General features: G+C 39.1%; 1 protein-coding gene across 2 annotated transcripts in view; it reads right to left on the bottom strand.

Moving 5' to 3' along the window:
• The window catches only part of TULP4 (TUB like protein 4), a 161,162-nt gene that overhangs the window by 137,084 nt on the left and 6,045 nt on the right, over nt 1-18,033 (bottom strand). Inside the window, exons 1-2 of one of the 2 annotated variants that reach the window (XM_061378229.1) lie at nt 9,161-9,874; nt 7,998-8,293 (exon numbers count right to left, since the gene is read on the bottom strand). The exons of the other annotated variant lie outside the window; for it this stretch is intronic. The gene's annotated coding sequence lies outside the window, so the exon portion shown is untranslated. Of the gene's footprint in view, nt 1-7,997; nt 8,294-9,160; nt 9,875-18,033 lie in introns of those variants that run through there. 2 annotated transcript variants of the gene reach the window in all.

The following is an 18,033-nucleotide window of genomic DNA, read 5'->3' as shown; positions in this document are numbered from 1 at the left end:
AAATTCCCTTCTCTTACAAGTGTCAATCTTCTCTCTCAAGAAACAGCTGCAATCCTCACAGCAATCCTCCACAATGTATACTTCAGGGGACACTTGCTTAAAAAGTGGTAACAACCGTGCCTCATTAATGACATTCAAAGATCTTCAAGGGAGGGAGCCCCAGCTCTTATTGTATCTTTTCTATTGAACTGACTGCACTGACCTTGCCTGTAATTACAGAGCAATTTCTTTCCCATAGGAACGCTCTGCAGCCTGCAAACATCCCTTGAGCCCGCAGCAGTTCCAGCTAGCTCCTAATTATCTCCAATATCTACCCACAGGCTCTTTGAATACTTTTCATGTGAACATACATTGAAGTTTGGATATCCTCCCCCAAATCCCAGTACACTGTTGTATGTGACATACGTACTGCAACACTGTAAACAAAATATGAAATAAAAAAGGAAGGGAATATGAAGGGAGAAAATAACAGAAGCCACCAGCTTTTATATTCAGAAGAGCCTCATAAACAAGAATTATTTCTGTTGGACAGCAAGCCATATTTCAATCAGAAATCTGATAATCGCTGTGAAGCAGTTTGAGTGTGGTGTGTTGCAGCAGGGAAGGACACTGCGTCAGCCTGCAGGGAGGGAGCTCCTGGTGATGTCGCATTACAGGTGTGAAGCGGATTGTGTACAAGCGGGAGTACAAGCTTCCCACCATGCAGCCCTTTGCTCACCACAGGCTGCTTGGCTAGAGCTGTGCAGGAGCTGGATTTTTTTTGTTTGTTTGTTTGGTTTGGTTATGCAAAAAGACAAGAGTTGCAGTTTTCAAAGAACTTGGGTTTCTCAGTCTTTGGCTTTGGGATTAAGAACTTAACTCTAGTCCTGACCATCCCTCCTATGTGCTGTAACTAAAGATTTCAGTATGTGCTGGAAGACTTGCACCCACCCAACAACCACTGCTTAGAAGTCTGGATGCAGAGGAGGGATACTCCTGCCCTCACAATGAAGAGATGTAAAGCTATTGAACAGCTTCATCTCCTTCCATACCTGTCCCCCTTTTGTTTCAAGTTCCATGTTTTTTCCCCAAGGTTGTGGAAGGCTGTGCCAAGGTTTCTGGGTTAGAAGAGGCATATATCATGAATAAAGACTCAAAAGAGTGATTTGCTTTAGATGCAACCTCAGCAAATGTCACTGAAGAGGCCTCTGTAAAAAACAGGAACTTTAAATGGACGCTTGCAGCAAAGTAAAGGCTTCCCTACAGAAGTGAGTTGTTTCACTAGCAAGACTTAGAAGGCAGACGTGTGTGCCCTGTTATGTGAATGATGGCTCCAAGCTGCTCTGCCTAAATTATACGCCAAGAGTTGACTGGTCATCTCTACAGACTAAAGCAAGGAGGCTAGCAAAAAGCAGGCATACTCTGTGGAAAGTCATGTTCTAGTGAGAAAGCTGAAGGCAGGAAGGCAGATTTGCCCCTAAGTAAATGAGCACAGCAGTCTTCTGTCAAATACCTTTACTTTGCAGAGGTCTTCACCATCACAATTCTCTATCCTGGCCAGATGCTTCTTCTAGACATATGCAAGATGTACACAGAACAAAAAATTGTGAAGCGGGGATAAGAAACAGCAGTAAGCTGTAGTCGCAAACAGCTCTTTCATTCTTCTTGCATAACTGTGACACTATCACCTTTCTAGTAAGAATTCTGTAATAGGCAAAAATTGCTGATTACAGAGGTATTCAGTGGAAGGACAGCTATCAAGGACTGTGCCTTCTGTTTTCTTAAACATGATACAAAAATAAGTGTTAAAATGATCACAGATGACAATGAACAGAAACAGATTTTCAGAAGCTCTGGAATAGTAATAATAGCCTTTGAAAGGTATGATTTTAAATATAAAATTTGATCTTTTTATACTGTATTAATACATCTATTTCTTAACATGGCAACTTCTCAAGACAGCCAGATTTTGTGTAATTCATTTAACTCTGCATGACTAGCAGACAGTGCTTGCTTCTAACTATAATCTCTATGGAGTTATGAAAATGCTCTTCCACTGAACATGCAGATTTCACCAAGAAAGTTAACAAATGTTGTAAATTTGCATATTGGGGTTTTTAAAGTAATATTCTCATTACTTCCCAGCTAGCCCTGTCATTAATTTTATTACTTTTTCTCTCAGGAAGCTGTATAAATGCAGTAACTCAAACTTCTTGGAACAAATTACTTCTCTTGCTCAACACAAAGCTCTCAATGCCTCTTTAAATGCATCTTTACCTAACCTGTACTTATAAGGTTTTCCTTTTTTTTGGTAAAGCTCAGAAACATTATCGCAGTTAAATCTATACCTTTCAGATCAATACTCACATAAAGCTAATGCATTCACATACACACAAAGCTAAAGTTATCCATGATTAACCAAGAAAAAAGTCCCCACTATCATTCTTTGGATTTTCTTCTTTGCCATTGCCAAGTTTCACCTTACTGTCTTTCCCAAGGAGAATAAGGATCTCCAGATGAAGATGGGAAACTTTTCAAAACAGACAGAGAAAGACTGACGTGACTGAAGAATGTCAGCTTCATATATTTTCTACTTTATTTTGAAAACGTGGATTTGGAAAGGAATATGATTGCATTTAGTAGATGAGGTGGTACTTAGCAGGTTTATTCTGCTAAATCTGATAAATATAGGTCATACTCCTGCGGCACTCATGCTCTGCTCATGCATAGGATGTCTTCTTTTTTGAACATGACTCTAAATTCCTTAGAATTCCATCATGCTTGCAGATTCCAGCCAAAAGTAACAATAAGAAGATAAAAGCAGTTTGAGACAATAAATAATTTTCACCTAAAATTTTAAAGCTATGTTACACACACTTTTTTCCTTCTGTGCCTAGAATTACTATGCATTTAGACAAACTTGGTTTAGTACAATCATTTTTTTATTCAGTAAGTACTTCGCAAAGCAGAATCACAGAATCATAGAATAGTTAGGGTTGGAAAGGACCTTAAGATCATCAAGTTCCACCCCCCCTGCCATGGGCAGGGACACCTCACTCTAAACCATATCACCCAAGGCCTCCTCCAACCTGGCCTTGAACACTGCCAGGGATGGAGCATTCACAACCTCCCTGGACAACCTATTCCAGTGCCTCACCACCCTAACAGGAAAGAATTTCCTCCTTATATCCAATCTAAACTTCCCCTGTTTAAGTTTTAACCCATTACCCCTTGTCCTATCACTACAGTCCCTAATGAAGAGTCCATCCCCAGCATCCCTATAGGCCCCCTTCAGATACTGGAAGGCTGCTATGAGGTCTCCATGCAGACTTCTCTTCTCCAGGCTGAACAGCCCCAACGCCCAACTTTTTCAGCCTATCTTCATATGGGAGGTGCTCCAGTCCCCTGATCATTCTCGAGGCCCTCCTCTGGACTTGTTCCAACAGATCCATGTCCTTTTTATGTTGAGGACACCAGAACTGCACACAATACTCCAAGTGAGGTCTCACGAGAGCAGAGGGGCAGGATCACCTCCTTCGACCTGCTGGTCACACTCCTTTTGATGCAGCCCAGGATACGGTTGGCTTTCTGGGCTGCAAGCGCACACTGAAGCCGGCTCATGTTCATTTTCTCATCGACCAGCACCCCCAAGTCCTTCTCCGCAGGGCTGCTCTGAATCTCTTCTCTGCCCAGCCTGTAGCTGTGCCTGGGATTGCTCCGACCCAGGTGTAGGACCTTGCACTTGGCATGGTTAAACTTCATGAGGTTGGCATCAGCCCACCTCACAAGTGTGTCAAGGTCCCTCTGGATGGCATTCCTTCCCTCCAGCGTATCAACCGAACCACACAGCTTGGTGTCATCGGCAAACTTGCTGAGGGCGCACTCAATCCCACTGTCCATGTCAGCGATGAAGATGTTAAACAAGACCAGTCCCAACACAGATCCCTGAGGGACACCACTCGTTACTGGTCTCCAGCCGGACATTGAGCCATTGACCACAACTCTTTGTGTGCGGCCATCCAGCCAGTTCTTTATCCACCGAGTGCTCCATCCATCAAATTGATGTCTCTCCAATTTAGAGAGAAGGATGTCATGTGGGACAGTGTCGAACGCTTTACACAAGTCCAGGTAGATGACATCAACTGCTCTACCCCTGTCCATCAGTTCTGTAGCCCCATCATAGAAGGCCACCAAATTGGTCAGGCAGGACTGCCCCTAAGTGAAGCCTTGCTGGCTGTCACCAAGCACCTTGTTAATTTTCATGTGCCTTAGCATGCCTTCCAGGAGAATCTCCTCCAAGATTTTGCAAGACACAGAGGTGAGACTGACTGGTCTGTAATCCTCTGGGTCATCAATTTTCCCCTTCTTGAAAATGGGGGTTATATTTCCCTTTTTCCAGTTGTCGGGAACTTCACCTGACTGCCATGAGCTATATAAAGCCCAATATTTACTATAGTAAGCTCTATTTTTCTGTATGTCTACGTGAAGGGGTAAAAAAGTGGAACAATTAGAAAGGAAAAAAAATAAAAGCAAAAAAACCCCATACCTACAAAAACCCCACAATGACCAAAACTGGTAACTTATAACCCACCCTGATGATTCCCTTTATAAAACTCAACATCTGTACCAAAGGTTCTTCCGTCTTCAAAAAGTCTGCTTGCAAACTGCTCAAGGAAAATTCAGCTGCTTTTCCTGGTAAGCAGCTTGGCAAGGTAACACCATAATCTTGCAGTGTCAGTGGTCCCCTTAAGCTTACAAAGTCTATTAAAACAAACACATGAAAACATCTTTTTCAGGATTTTAATTCTATAGCGTAAGAGGATCAGTATATTTTAGTTTCTTTTTAGATTCAAGGAACATAAGATAATATACTACTTCAGTATCTAATGCTGCCATGATACCTCAATGCTCTCTCCATTAACTGGCTATTATGCACAGACCACAGAATACCAGGAGTTCACGAGGAGAAAAATATATGCTTTCTTGTTATCTATATTAGCTAATTGAAACAAAATCAACACTGCAGCATCTGCTTGAAGCAGCCATTACATTTGATCTGCACTAGATGGATGCACAAAACAAACATTACTTCAATAAAAAGGTAAAACATAAAGTATTTCATAAAGCTCATACAAAGTTTCTGAAATTAAGTAACTCAACAATGACACTTTAAGAAAATTCCATCCCAATAACTAAAATGATTTATTATATTCACTTACTGCTCTACTGAATGACAGTACAGAACAAAGCCAATGAACGCAAATATCAGAATACAAAAACTCTATTCCTAATTATCGAAAGATTAAAAACCCCAAATTAAACACGGGAAAATCTAATTACTCAGTTATTCTAAAACTGCTAATAATACCTTATACAGATGCTGACTTCACTGGATTGTCAACCTACCAACTCTGTACTGGGCTGTTGATTAAAATAATGCAAGATATAAAACAAACAAACTAAAAAAATCTGTTATATTTCATATGTAATCTAAAGATTATACATTTGCCTGAACGCAGCCTCTCTCTTTCTAAAAAGATATAAAACAAGACATCATACATATACATCCTGTCTTGCTTGTAATGGTAGGCCGTAACAGCAATGGCTGTATTGCTGCCTCTGCTATTTCTCCTTGTGTCCATACTGTAATGTATTTCTCTCATACAAGAAGCTCTATAATGCTGGTGCCACTGGTCAAAGTGAATGTGGAAAGTCTACTAGGATTATCTCTGAGAAGGATGAGTAACCAGCTCATAATGTTCCCAGCATGAGCATTTCAGTGCATGCATAAAACTGCAAAGCCGTAACAGAGCATAAGGAAATGTTGTACATCATTCCAAACATGTTAAATATATTTGTAAATAACTGCAACATGGACAGTGAATGGATAAATGTTCCACCACAGTAATCTTGAAAAAAGCAAATCTCCAAAGATGATTATCATATAGGAACAAATAATTTCACAAATTAATGCACCTGACAGATTTGCAGTGTGTCAGTATCTTCCAAGTATTCCCTACAGCGTCACTCCTACGGTAACCCATCAAAAATCTATCACTTAGAACAGGAGTAAACTACATTATACTGATGGATAACCACTGAAACCATAAAACAAATATTCCATCCTTTCCTGTCCATCCCTACTGGACGCAAAGTCCTTAAGCAAGTAAACCCAAAAAGGTCCCATGCAAACATGGTATTTAAAGGGAATGCTAACAGACCTTATTTTCTTCCCCTTGCTCTCAAGAATGATCAAAGTATAGAATTAAGTCTTAGGAGCTCTCTAAAACTTCTTTCCTGTTTCCATCCATGTAGACAGAGACATTCTACCCTCAATACTGCAAGACAGCTATGAATTGTCCGCTATTCCTATCAGGTCCATTTAATTATCTTGCATATACTTATTTTTTTTCTTTTGTTATTTCTATCAGATATCCAGTAAGTAGGAGACAGTATTAACAAGATTCATGGATTTCCCCATCCCCCTTCCGTGAAAAATATCCATAAAATAACACCATCTCCAATCCATCAGATTTCTTTTTAGCCGCTTAACTACAATTATCATCTGAAGCAAAGTACTTTCTAAAGTCTTGTAACAGATGCAAGCAAAAAAGGCTGGTGAGCTAATACTATCACCTCATGTCTTATGTTGATTAAAGCTTGAGAAGCGAAAGCTCACATCCAAAAAAACAAGTTACATTGATATATCAGTTGACTGAAACCGGTAATGTGGCTTTTTAGACATGTAACTCACATACTTTAGTTTGCACTTACATGCTTACATCACTTCAGATGAAGAGATCCATCTCACAGAGAGCAATATGAACAGTGAAATCAAGCAAGACACTGCGAGATTCTAGACAGATGTACTAGAGCAATGCAGAGCTGCAGGGATCTGATTACAGACAATATCTGCTGCTAGGCAGTCAGTCTCCCACTGGGCTGGAGAGCACGTACACAGGGATGTTCTACAATAAAACAGTGTTTGTTTCTTATATAGAGCCTTACAAATGTTGCAGGATTATTCCCTCTCGATGCTTCAACATTTTAACTTATCAAAATTCTGAAGCAGAGCACAGCAAGGCACTTACAGTTTCATAACAATGCCCCATGCAATGTGTTCTGTGATTCCTGGATCTGTTGCTCTCCTCGCAAAAGCCAAAAGCCAAAGTACAAAGCAACTCCTGTGGATTGACTGCAAATGCCCTTTATTGCTGTTTCTCAGAACTGTACCCATAGCAGCCAGAGCTCTATCAGGCTAAATGCAAACCCAAACCTACCTTCTGGAAGGCCATGTGAAATTGCAAAGAAAATCAGCACACAAGCAGGTCATCCACTCTGTTCAACATACGTTATTGTTTAATTTGCTCTGAAGAAGAGCTACAAATAACTGACACTTTATCAGTTTTCCAAAGAAGCTTCTATAATTACATTGGTATGCCCTACAGAAACACTATCAGGTTTCTCACAGCAGCCTTCAATGATTCAAACAGCTAGCCCTGTTCTTCCTACAAAATTATTAATAGCAAGAGAGCAGCATCATTCCTCAATAGAAAAGCTCATATGTGACTGGCAGAATTACCATTATCAATGGTAATCCAATGGCTTTATGACATCTCCAGAGAAATAAATTTTTACAGCAAAAGTAGCAGTACATTCAGTACTGATATACAGTAAGGCAGGATTGCTTCTACAAGATCTTTCTCACCAATTATGATGCCTTGAATGCACGTATTGAAGTCTTTTTAGCAACCCTGTAAGACAGGTAAGTTTCAATTTCTGTCATAACAGATGAAGAAACTAAAGGTACAGGCCTGCAACACAAGCAAACTTCACAGCATGCTTCTTTATCTCACGCCCTTATGGCCCACTCCAATTTGCCCTTCAGGATCTGGTTATCCACTGCTGGATGTCGTTCTGACACCTTCTTAGGCACACTCAGCTTCTTAAAACATAAGAAAACAAGTATTAAAAAGGCAGGGAGTGTTCTGTGGTCTTCGGGAGCTGGATCAACTCACTGAAGGGTCAGATGATAGTTGGGGCTGAAGCAAAGAAGCAGGCAGGACCCACAAGACTTTGGTGCAGGGAGGCCTCTCAGAAACAGAAAGATGCTAGATCAGCTCAGCTGCATCATGGAACTTCCTCATGCGACACAGCCGGAGCACCCTCCTTAATACTGAAGGACAAGAATGCACCAAAATAAGAGGGAAGAATTTACCATTAATGGCTTCTAGTCTGTGCCACAATCCTATTCATCACTGAGTGCGGCTCATCTGACTTTTTTGTCCATTTCAATCTTGCTTCAACACTTAACCTGTCTTGGATCCACAGGAAAAGCCATAACCAACATTCTGCTTTTTGTTTGATAGTATTTGACAATATCCATCAACATTTGGTGAAACATATCTTGTGTCAAAACAGCTCACCAGTTCACTGCAGATGGACAGACACACGAGCCAGGTTAATTCAAAAAGATTTACAGTAACCACAAAGAGTTACTATCTCAAATCATCAAGCAAGGAAACCTGATTTTAATATACAATTTTAATTTGATTTTGCATTTCTACTCCTTTTCTGAAAGAAAGCTTGCTATGAGATAATCTTAAATTGATGTTGATTTGCAAGTAAATATAGCTTATACCTCGTATTTGATATTTCATTTTGTTAACTTTAATGCTATAATACATTCACGTTTAAGCAATTACATAATTTAAACACATTTATTCAGATCAAAGATTTTCATATTTGATGTTAAGAATGATAAACAGCCCTTCCCATTTTCTGGACCAGATGTTCTCCAAGCTATCATACAGGCACAAGTGACACAAAGTACATGCATACGGAACACTGCAAGTACACAAGGTACCTTTAATGGTTACAAGACCCAGCTTAGAACAGGAGCTCCTACTGCTAATAGTCAAATCCAATGTCACCAATGTTGCTGGGTATAGCAAACAAAATGCTGCAATTACATTTTAGGATTATCTTCCAAACTCACAAGTGTATCAAGTTAGTTTCAAAGGAACCTAGAATTCCACTTATATCACCCCAAGTTTTGCAAGATTTAGAGAAAGTTACTGATAAAACTACACTAGATATTTTGGATTCGCATGCTTCTGCTAATCATGTTTGCACTGAAAATGAATTTTGTTGGGGTGTTTTTAATAAAAAGAATCATTACCTTTGGCTAGTGAACTGAGCTGACTTTCTGGATTCGGCATCACTACATCAACAGCGAGCTGATCTCAGCATCACATTTCATTTTTTTTACATTTTGTAAGAGGAAAACAACCCTTTTCAGTTTCTCCTTGGAAAAAAATAATTGACATTAACTATACTGAAATGAACACACAATTTTCCATCTATGCCTACTGAAGAAAATCTGTTCCAAGCTGATCTGCTCCTTCAGCAAACGGAATCCAATTATTTACCCAGCAATTTCCCTCATTTCAGTGATCTGATGTGCTTTAAAACTTCAGCAAAAAGTATTCAAGCACTATGTACTCACATTACTTATTAGCAAAGCTATTTTATTTAAATTTGACAACTTATTTAAAGGCTAAATTTACTACAATAGACTTAGACAAAAAGCTCCACTTAAAAATAGTATCTTTTATATCCATTTTTAGCTACCATGTAAATGCTCGCTAACATATTGTAGTAAAAAAAGACTTCTGACTATGGTATTGTCACAAAGGCTTCTCCTCCACTATGGACCCATATCTGCACTTCCATCATATCACAAAAAGGTCCCAAATCTCAGTTTCAAAGCTGACACTGAAGATAAAACCAATCTAAAAAGCTAAATTCCAAAATAAATTGCATGAGGTAAAGGCTCACATTCTCTTCTAATCTTTCAGCAGGGGACTGGTGATAGTCTCTACCAGGTACAGCAACAAAAAGACGTATCAAACAATCACAGCCGAACAGTCACCACCAGACTTCAACATATTTTGTCTGCTAAAGCCCTTTAGACATATTAATTTTATTTCTTCAAAACTTCATGAAAAGATATGAGTTTTCATACTTTGAATCTCAACATACACAAGATTTCAGGTAGATTTAATATGGCATGAACAATGCATATATCAGATTCATAATACAGAAGCTATGCAGAAATTAGTATTTCTACTTCCCTCATTCCAAGCCATCTACATATGCACACATGAGAATAAAAATGATCATTGCTATTTGCCAAACCCTGCAGTGTCATACGGGAGCAGCAGGTCAATCTTTAGGAGACTGCTTAAACCTGACCAGTGCCTGATCTCCTCCGTTCCAGCTGACAGCAGTTCATGACAAACATTATCCCCGTCATGCAGTGACAGAGCTGGAGAGAATTCTTCTAAGAGAAAAACAGAAACATAAGGAGCAAGTTTCCTTCTGGGAAGATGGGCTAGATTAAGGCCATACTGAGGACAGGCAGGTGGTTCACAGGGCAAAAAGGGCACTGGACCAACATGTAGAATTTACAGTTTTATTTTGAAGCCATAATGCTAAAGCTTTGGGGCAAAAGGTCCAAATCAGACTTTGGGCATGGTATCAGCTTCCTGGACTGAGTAAAACAGGCCAAGAACATGTACATACATACTACAGGGCATCATCTGCCATCTAGTACAAGGCACGTTTAATTAGCTTAGTAGGGATAGAGAGTTTGGGGGAGAAGGGTGGGAGAATCTGTGTCCTTCAGTCTAGCAACAGCATTCCTGAAACACACTTTAAAAAAAGCTCAACCCTGAAAACAAACCCAAAGTTTTTAAGCTTTTTTTTATTTGCATGACAATTAAATGCTAAAATATTTGACATGAGAAAGGACATGTTCACAAAATCCACTACACAAGACAGTCCCGTCTCAATAAATTAGACACTAAATTCACATAAGGATATAGGAGTGTGTTGCTATAAAAACAATCCGCAATTACACTAAACAGAGATAAAATGATGATGACAAAGATAGGATGGCAGTGATTCTTTTAATGCTATTCCCATAAAGACGCAACTGATAAAAGTACACAATAGGTGACTGCCTTAAAAAAAAAAAAAATAAAAATTAATACACATTGCAAACTCCTGAGAGAAGAGAGAGTACTATCCTCATGCTAGATTCTTTCCAGACATTGTTTGCTATTACTGTAATCACATCCCCTGACTGGGGCTGGGGCAACAGGACAGGACACACAAAATCACCTCTTTGACAACCCGTACACCTGTCTCAGCCCAAAACCTGTATATCATACCAATACCTTTGTTTCATTTGTGTTTCTGCATGACACAAACATGCACCAAAAACCAGCAGTGGAAAGCAGGAAGCAACCTTTCCATCTGATCAAGGCCTAGGTTCAGCAAAGTATGTCTTGACATGCTCAAGCTATGAACACACTATGATACCCTGCTGAATGTGGGTATAACCACAAAGAGCCAGGGCATTTGACTGAAGGATATTACAAGACAATCAATTTCTATAATAGTACGGATCTAACAAGCCACTGACAATAAACATTTCTTTTCTGGCAGCATTTTCAGGCTTTCCATTGACATCATGTTAAGGAAGAGGTAATTGTCCCAAGGCAGATTTCAACTTATCACCAGCATGAAGGAGTGTCTTGTTTATAATCAGACTCGCCAGTAAGGATTTCAGAATGTAGAGGACAAGGAAAAAAAACCCAAAACCAACTGAAACAAAAAAGCACAGACTAAATAAACCTACTTAAAGAAAAACTAAGCTTTGCGCGCTTTGTGGGCAAATACTAGAAAAAACAGAAACTACACCATGTGAATGAGTGCTAGGGAAAATACAATCCAAAGTATCACATTTCTAAAGCCTTTAATCATTCAGACAGTAGAGAGTATGGCACATCTAATATCAATTCTGAAATCCCTAGTATAAGAAGAGAGATTATGACTTTCTGAGCAGTGGCTTTGTATCATTTTTTGTCTGAATAGTCTTTTGACCAGAGTTCCGGGCCTGAAATTTTCCAAAACAGTGAACAAAAGGTCTTTGGCTCTCAGCTCTCAGCAAGCACACTGCAAAATGCACTAGATATCCTAATGCTGCCAAACAAGCTGTGCACTTCTGTGAGTTTTATTTCGTATGGAAACCAGCACCTCCCACAACTTTTCCCTCCCTATTACCACTTATTCATACTTTGAAATAATCTGCAAGAAAAGCTTGAAAAAGAAGGCTTGAATATTATGGTACACACCACATAACAAACATCAGTCTGGAGAGCAGAAACCTTAACAGGTTCTCTTTGAGCAGCTATGCATGGTATCAATCACACAGCCACAGGAACTTGTCCTGAAAGCTAGCTCAAAACTGCAGAGAAACATGACAGCATTATCATCTTTTGACAAATGTAAATCCCTGAGAGATCCCTGAATTTACTCAGCTAGTCAAAGACGGCAAGTAAACCTCCGAAGACAGAGAATAAGTCTCCCAAAAAATAGAAAGGAAGGAAAAAGACAGGTAAACTAGACACATTACATATAGAGGTGGTAAGCAGCTCAAGGTGAGACGCCCAGGAAGCCTCACAGCATAACCCAAGAAACCTAGAGAAGAAAATTAACATGAAAGAATGCAATTCTGTTTATCACATCTTTCATGGCATTTTTCATTTGTTCAGCTAAATTTCTGAACAAACATCTGCACCAGAACACTGGTAAGCCTCCAAACAAAAAGCAAGGACCCTCTTGACTTCTCTTCCCCCTCTCTGTGACCTAAGGAATTTTGTATTTGCCTCTTTGCCTTGAAGTATAACTCTCCTCTTCACAAGGTCTCCACCTATACCTACATGCAAGAAGAGAACAGTCCTGTTAACAGCTGACTTCATGAGAGAATCAGCTTCATACCTGTATTACGAAATTAAGTCTTACTTCTGAAAAGAACAGTGCTTTAGTTTAATGAAAGCACCCAGCTTCACATATAATGCAAAGACGGTGCTGTGCAGAAGTTTAGGCCACATAACTTTAATGTTTAATTCTCATCTTTAACAAATCTATGACATGGATAAATTGTATTTTCCATATTGTATGCCACACTGTTCAAACACAAATCTGGGGCATAGTAGCTAAGTATTAAAGAAAATTATTATGGGGATTAGCAGCCTGTTTTCCAGAAACAATCTCAAACAGGTAGGATGAGACTTTCCAACAAAAGAGCAGCCCTGTTTTATTCATACTGCTTCAGTAAACACAGACATTGCTAAAAGATTGTGAAAATGAAAAATCCCACAAGCTAACTCAAAGATCTATGGCCGAAAAACATCTCTATGCATAAAGCTGAACAGTCTACAGATGTATTTTCTATTACACAAGGGAAAGAAATGCACCAAGCTGCTGAATCAACCTTTCTGTCACAAACATACCCTTACCAATGAATGAGATACAGACTTGTCATCGCTAACTCCCAAAACTCTCAACACACCAGATTTTAATTTAGCAACGCTGTGGACCCTTTGTGTGATTCACTGTCTGCTACAAACAAGTGGAAGAATCTTTCAACTACAAGAGTGATTTATGTGGGTATGTCTGAATATGTGCCCTACACAGGTACCTCATCCAGGTATGCCCTTTTGCCAACCTGATTATGTTAAAGTAGCATTACTTTACACCATTGCTGCGTCTGATGGTTTACCGACGTCAAGTGATAAGCCAAGAGTTCACAACCTCAAGAAGCAACAAGGAAATAACAAGTCACACAATATTTATAGCTTAGCCCTTTTCTGCAACTTTTTCAGTTTACCTTTCCCTAGCCTAGTCATCTTCACTTGAGTGAACATTTGACTCATTTTCAACTGCATCATTATTTAACATGACCCTGAACTTTGAACCTTTTATCTGGTGTCCTAGAAGTACTCTATTAGCCTCAGTGATCCTAGGAAACATAGGAAAATAGTATTATTCCCAGTACGCTGGGTAAAAGACAAGCACCTCAAGGCAATACAGAAGCTCATGACAGAACTGAGAGAGAAGTACAGGAGCTCTGACACCCAGTCTGCTGCTGTACTCATCAGGTACTGCACAACAAAAATAAAATTCAAATGTAACTGTTAACTTAGACTGACACAGATTCATTTAAAGATCAAAACCAGCATTTCAAGAGAACACTCATCTACATGGGATTGCAGCTGCTTTTTAAGATGGTGCATTTCTATGGCAGCAACCTCCCACAGCCTACTTCACCTTTCTAACCACAAGATCCTGCTAGAGTAAAACACCAAACAAGCAGAGGCAGAACTTTGAACACACCAGAATTACTAGACTACCTTAGGTTATCTGACAGGTAAGCAGGGCTTCCCTTACACAAATGATTCTGAAATCTGATGCAGAGAACTCATTCATTTTGAGGCCTGGAAAAGATGCCAAAATTCATTAGGATTTCTTAAATGAAGGTAAAACTCCAGATCATTAAAATTAAGTGAAAATAGGACAAAAAAAATGTGGATCTTGCTGTGCAGCCAAGTATGTCTGCATGCAATTGTTATTTACTTTAAAGTTGGGGTGATTCTCCAGATAGTTCAGATCAGCTATCATAATGAAGTGGTTTAGAACGAAACAAAGACAAAAACAACAACAAACGAAAAACCCAAGATTTCTTTTTTTCCTATGATAATGTAGAGGCAAAAAGAGAGCAATAACAAAACAGAGTCTTGCCTTGCATACCGCAAAATTGCAAAATTTTAAACTTCAACAAATGCAAAGACAATAACAGTATCAGCTAGGAAATACAGTCACAACTCTTAACCAGAAATGTTAGAAGAAACTCTGCTAAAAGTTGTAAAAACAACACCCTCCTCCCCCCACAAAAAACTCACACACAAAAAAATAAACCACCACCCCCCAAAAAAGCAGCCTAATCAAGGACACAAACTCAAAGAAATCACGTATTCTTTAGTATGCTCTCCAGTGCTCTCTCCGTTCAACCTGCATCACCTCAGGCCTATTCTTATCAATAGTATTATCAGCCCAAACATGGACAGGTACAGCCAAAAATGCCATCTGGGGCAATCAAAACAGTAACAGAACTGAGCACTGTCAGCATTTAGAGATCCTTTATTCAATGCTTCCACACTGGTCCTGCCAGTGAAGACAACAACCCAAACTTCTCAAAGGGAGAGAAGTTATGCTACGAGCTTGAGCAAGTATTAAGCTCAAAAGCAATAAGCTCTTAGTCTATACACAAACAAAGCAAAGCAGAAGTAAACAGAAAACAAACAGTTGCACATCAGTATGGAAACTCAGTCATAAGCCATCTTATTTGTCAAAACTGTGACAACGTGGCTGGAGGCGAATCATCATGGTCCAAATCCTCATGACACCTCCATCCCGCTATACCTTCTTTAACCAAAAATGGACAACTAGCAGCAGATCTACTCCTGGAGACACTATAAAAAACATTTTATCATTTGATATGCAAAGCTCATTTGATTGTCTTAGGTTTTTTCATTCTCTGCCCAACGTAAAGCAAATGCTGGACATTTGTTGATTTGTGCGCTCATCTTTGGACAACAAAGGACACAAATTCAAATCCAAACTAGGCAAAAAAGGCTTCCCAGTATTTCTGGAGTCTCAATGAGCAATGTTATTTTAAAATCAGCAAAAGCTCATTCTGTCACCGCAGAACTAGACAACTGAAACACAAATATTTTCTCTCCAAACCAACTAGAAGCTTCCTCACACCAGAAGTATTTAAACCAAACTCCAAAGGGGGAAGGGAGAAACTGAATTAAGTAAGTACCCAACCTCTGGAATATAACCTCTATGACAGTGACAAAAGACTTTCCTGCCGCATCTTGTGAAAATAGGATGCTATCTTTTATGAAATCTTTTGGCATTAGAGGTCATTCAGCCCAGAACAGCCGCTATTCAGGTCATCTGCTCTCTGTATGAGTAATGATTGCAAACCCCACCAACACAGAACTGAAAATGAAACTATTATAAGAATTTTCCATATAATCATCTTCCTCATCTGCCAAGCTATATCATTCCCTAATCAAGTGGTCTCTCATTTAAATCCTTGGAAGAGACATTTCCAATTCCTCTATTAATAACAAGAAGTACTTAACCTGGAAATACAAGGGAGGGTCTAAAACTATACAGGCATTCGCTTCGCACTAGTACTGAGCTCAAATTGTACTTTCTTACACAGTATACTTTCCTCAGCCTTACTAAAGGTCCAGTGAACAGACTTCAGAATTCAAAAACTCTCTTTGCAAGACTAGGAAATAACAGACTTTGGATTTAAGACCTGTTCCCTAGGGTTATTCTACTGGTATAAAGGAAGAGAGAAGGTCTTCTCAGCAGGCTGGCAAAATCTGCAAGGAATCCACCTCTGAAAGGTCTATAACTCAGAGGAAAATGAACACTTAATCCTATGATTTCCATTTGCTCTTAATAGAAGCCTGTTGCTGCACTAAACTTTTTATTGTTCAAACAGACTAATTCTTGCTCATCATAGTCTATCACAATTCATAACAGGGCTTGCTATAGGTATCTTTAGAAGAACCATGTCCCTCTCATATTTTTAATCATTTTTTTTTTAAATCTTCATCTCCACTTCAGAAGAGCTGCAAATGGTACCAAATTGCGTACCTGTACCATGAGCTGATTTAATTTTATCCCTTCATCATTCATGCAAGATAGCAGATTTTCGCTGCATAGTTGCCATACAATCACAGAATTGTAGAATCAACCAGGTTGGAAAAGACCTTTAAGATCATCAAGTCCAACCATTACCCCAGGACTGCCAAAACCACCACTAAGCCATGTCATTAAAGGCCTCATCTCAACAGTTTTTGGAACAATTCCAGGGACATTGTTTCAACCACTTCCCTGAGCCACCTGTTCCAAGGTCTGACCACCTTTTGGTGAAGAAGTTTTTCCTAATACCCAGACTAAACCTCCCCTGGCGCAGCTTGAGACATGTCATTATGAGATTAAAATGTGTTTATTTAAATCTCTCTCCTACAATTCAACCACTTTCATTGCTTTATCTAATTAAATTCACTAAGAGTTACCAGACAATGGGAGCTGTAGCCCCATTTTCTGATCTGACAAATTTAAAATAAATAAATTATACATGTACACACTGCCATAAAGGATCCTTTGCCTTAGGCATCAAACATCCTTAAAGAACTGCTATCAAACCCTAACACACAACAGACAGAAGGAGGAATCCAAGCCAGGGAAAATTCCATATCAAATTGGAAAAATGCTTAGCAGTCTCCAGAGCAATCCAAGTCTGGAAAGGCAAATCAAACACACTTAATTAATATCACTGTTTCTTTATAGATGAAATGAAAGTTCAAGTATTGACCACGGGAAAGAGCCATTTCATTGATACACTGTTCTCTTTCCATGTCATTCCTGAATGTCTTACGGATTTTTATGGATGAGCATATGATAAATAGGGGGCTAATATCTGTCCTCTGCTACTTAACTTCAAAAACTTCACACCAAAATCCGAATTAAAACTTTCCCCAATCTAATAAACAATCACAAGCGTGGCAATTAACTTTTCAAAAGCATGCTCTTTACAGTCACAATGTTTTTACAGATACAATTCATACACAGATAGGAACACCAGTGTCTTTATAAAAAGATACACTGCTAAGAGCAAAACTGACTATAAGATGTTCTCAGGTTTCATTTTGAGAGAAATAGAAAGCATAAACAAGCTAGACGTTACCAGAAGTGAGAAGATTTTATGACGAGTTCTTTTTTTATATTTCTCAGTAAATAAGAGTCTGCACAAGACCTGATATTCCATACCTATGCATCAAAGTACTCAACTTTATCCAGAGAAGTTCCATATCAAATTTTACAAATTAAAAATAACAGAGGTGTATATCATGCAAAATTACAGGAGTGGAGAATTGTAACTTTTAAGCTGGCAACAGTCTAACTAAAACCAGACACTCCCTGTGTTATAGGATACTGCGGATGCTAAGGCTACTACTAAGGGTTCAAAATGAGACTGCACAAATTCATCACAACCCAAATGATTTAATACCAAATCATCTGCCCTCAGACCCCTAAACTGCATCCTGCTAGAAA

Source organism: Neopsephotus bourkii, unplaced genomic scaffold, assembly GCF_033783945.1.
Source record: "Neopsephotus bourkii isolate Nb327-2 ecotype Australia unplaced genomic scaffold, CSIRO-AGI_Nbou_v1 NB_1765, whole genome shotgun sequence".
Lineage (NCBI taxonomy): Eukaryota > Metazoa > Chordata > Aves > Psittaciformes > Psittacidae > Neopsephotus > Neopsephotus bourkii.
Note: the sequence above shows the minus strand (reverse complement) of the source record. Positions and strands in the feature narration are given on the sequence as shown.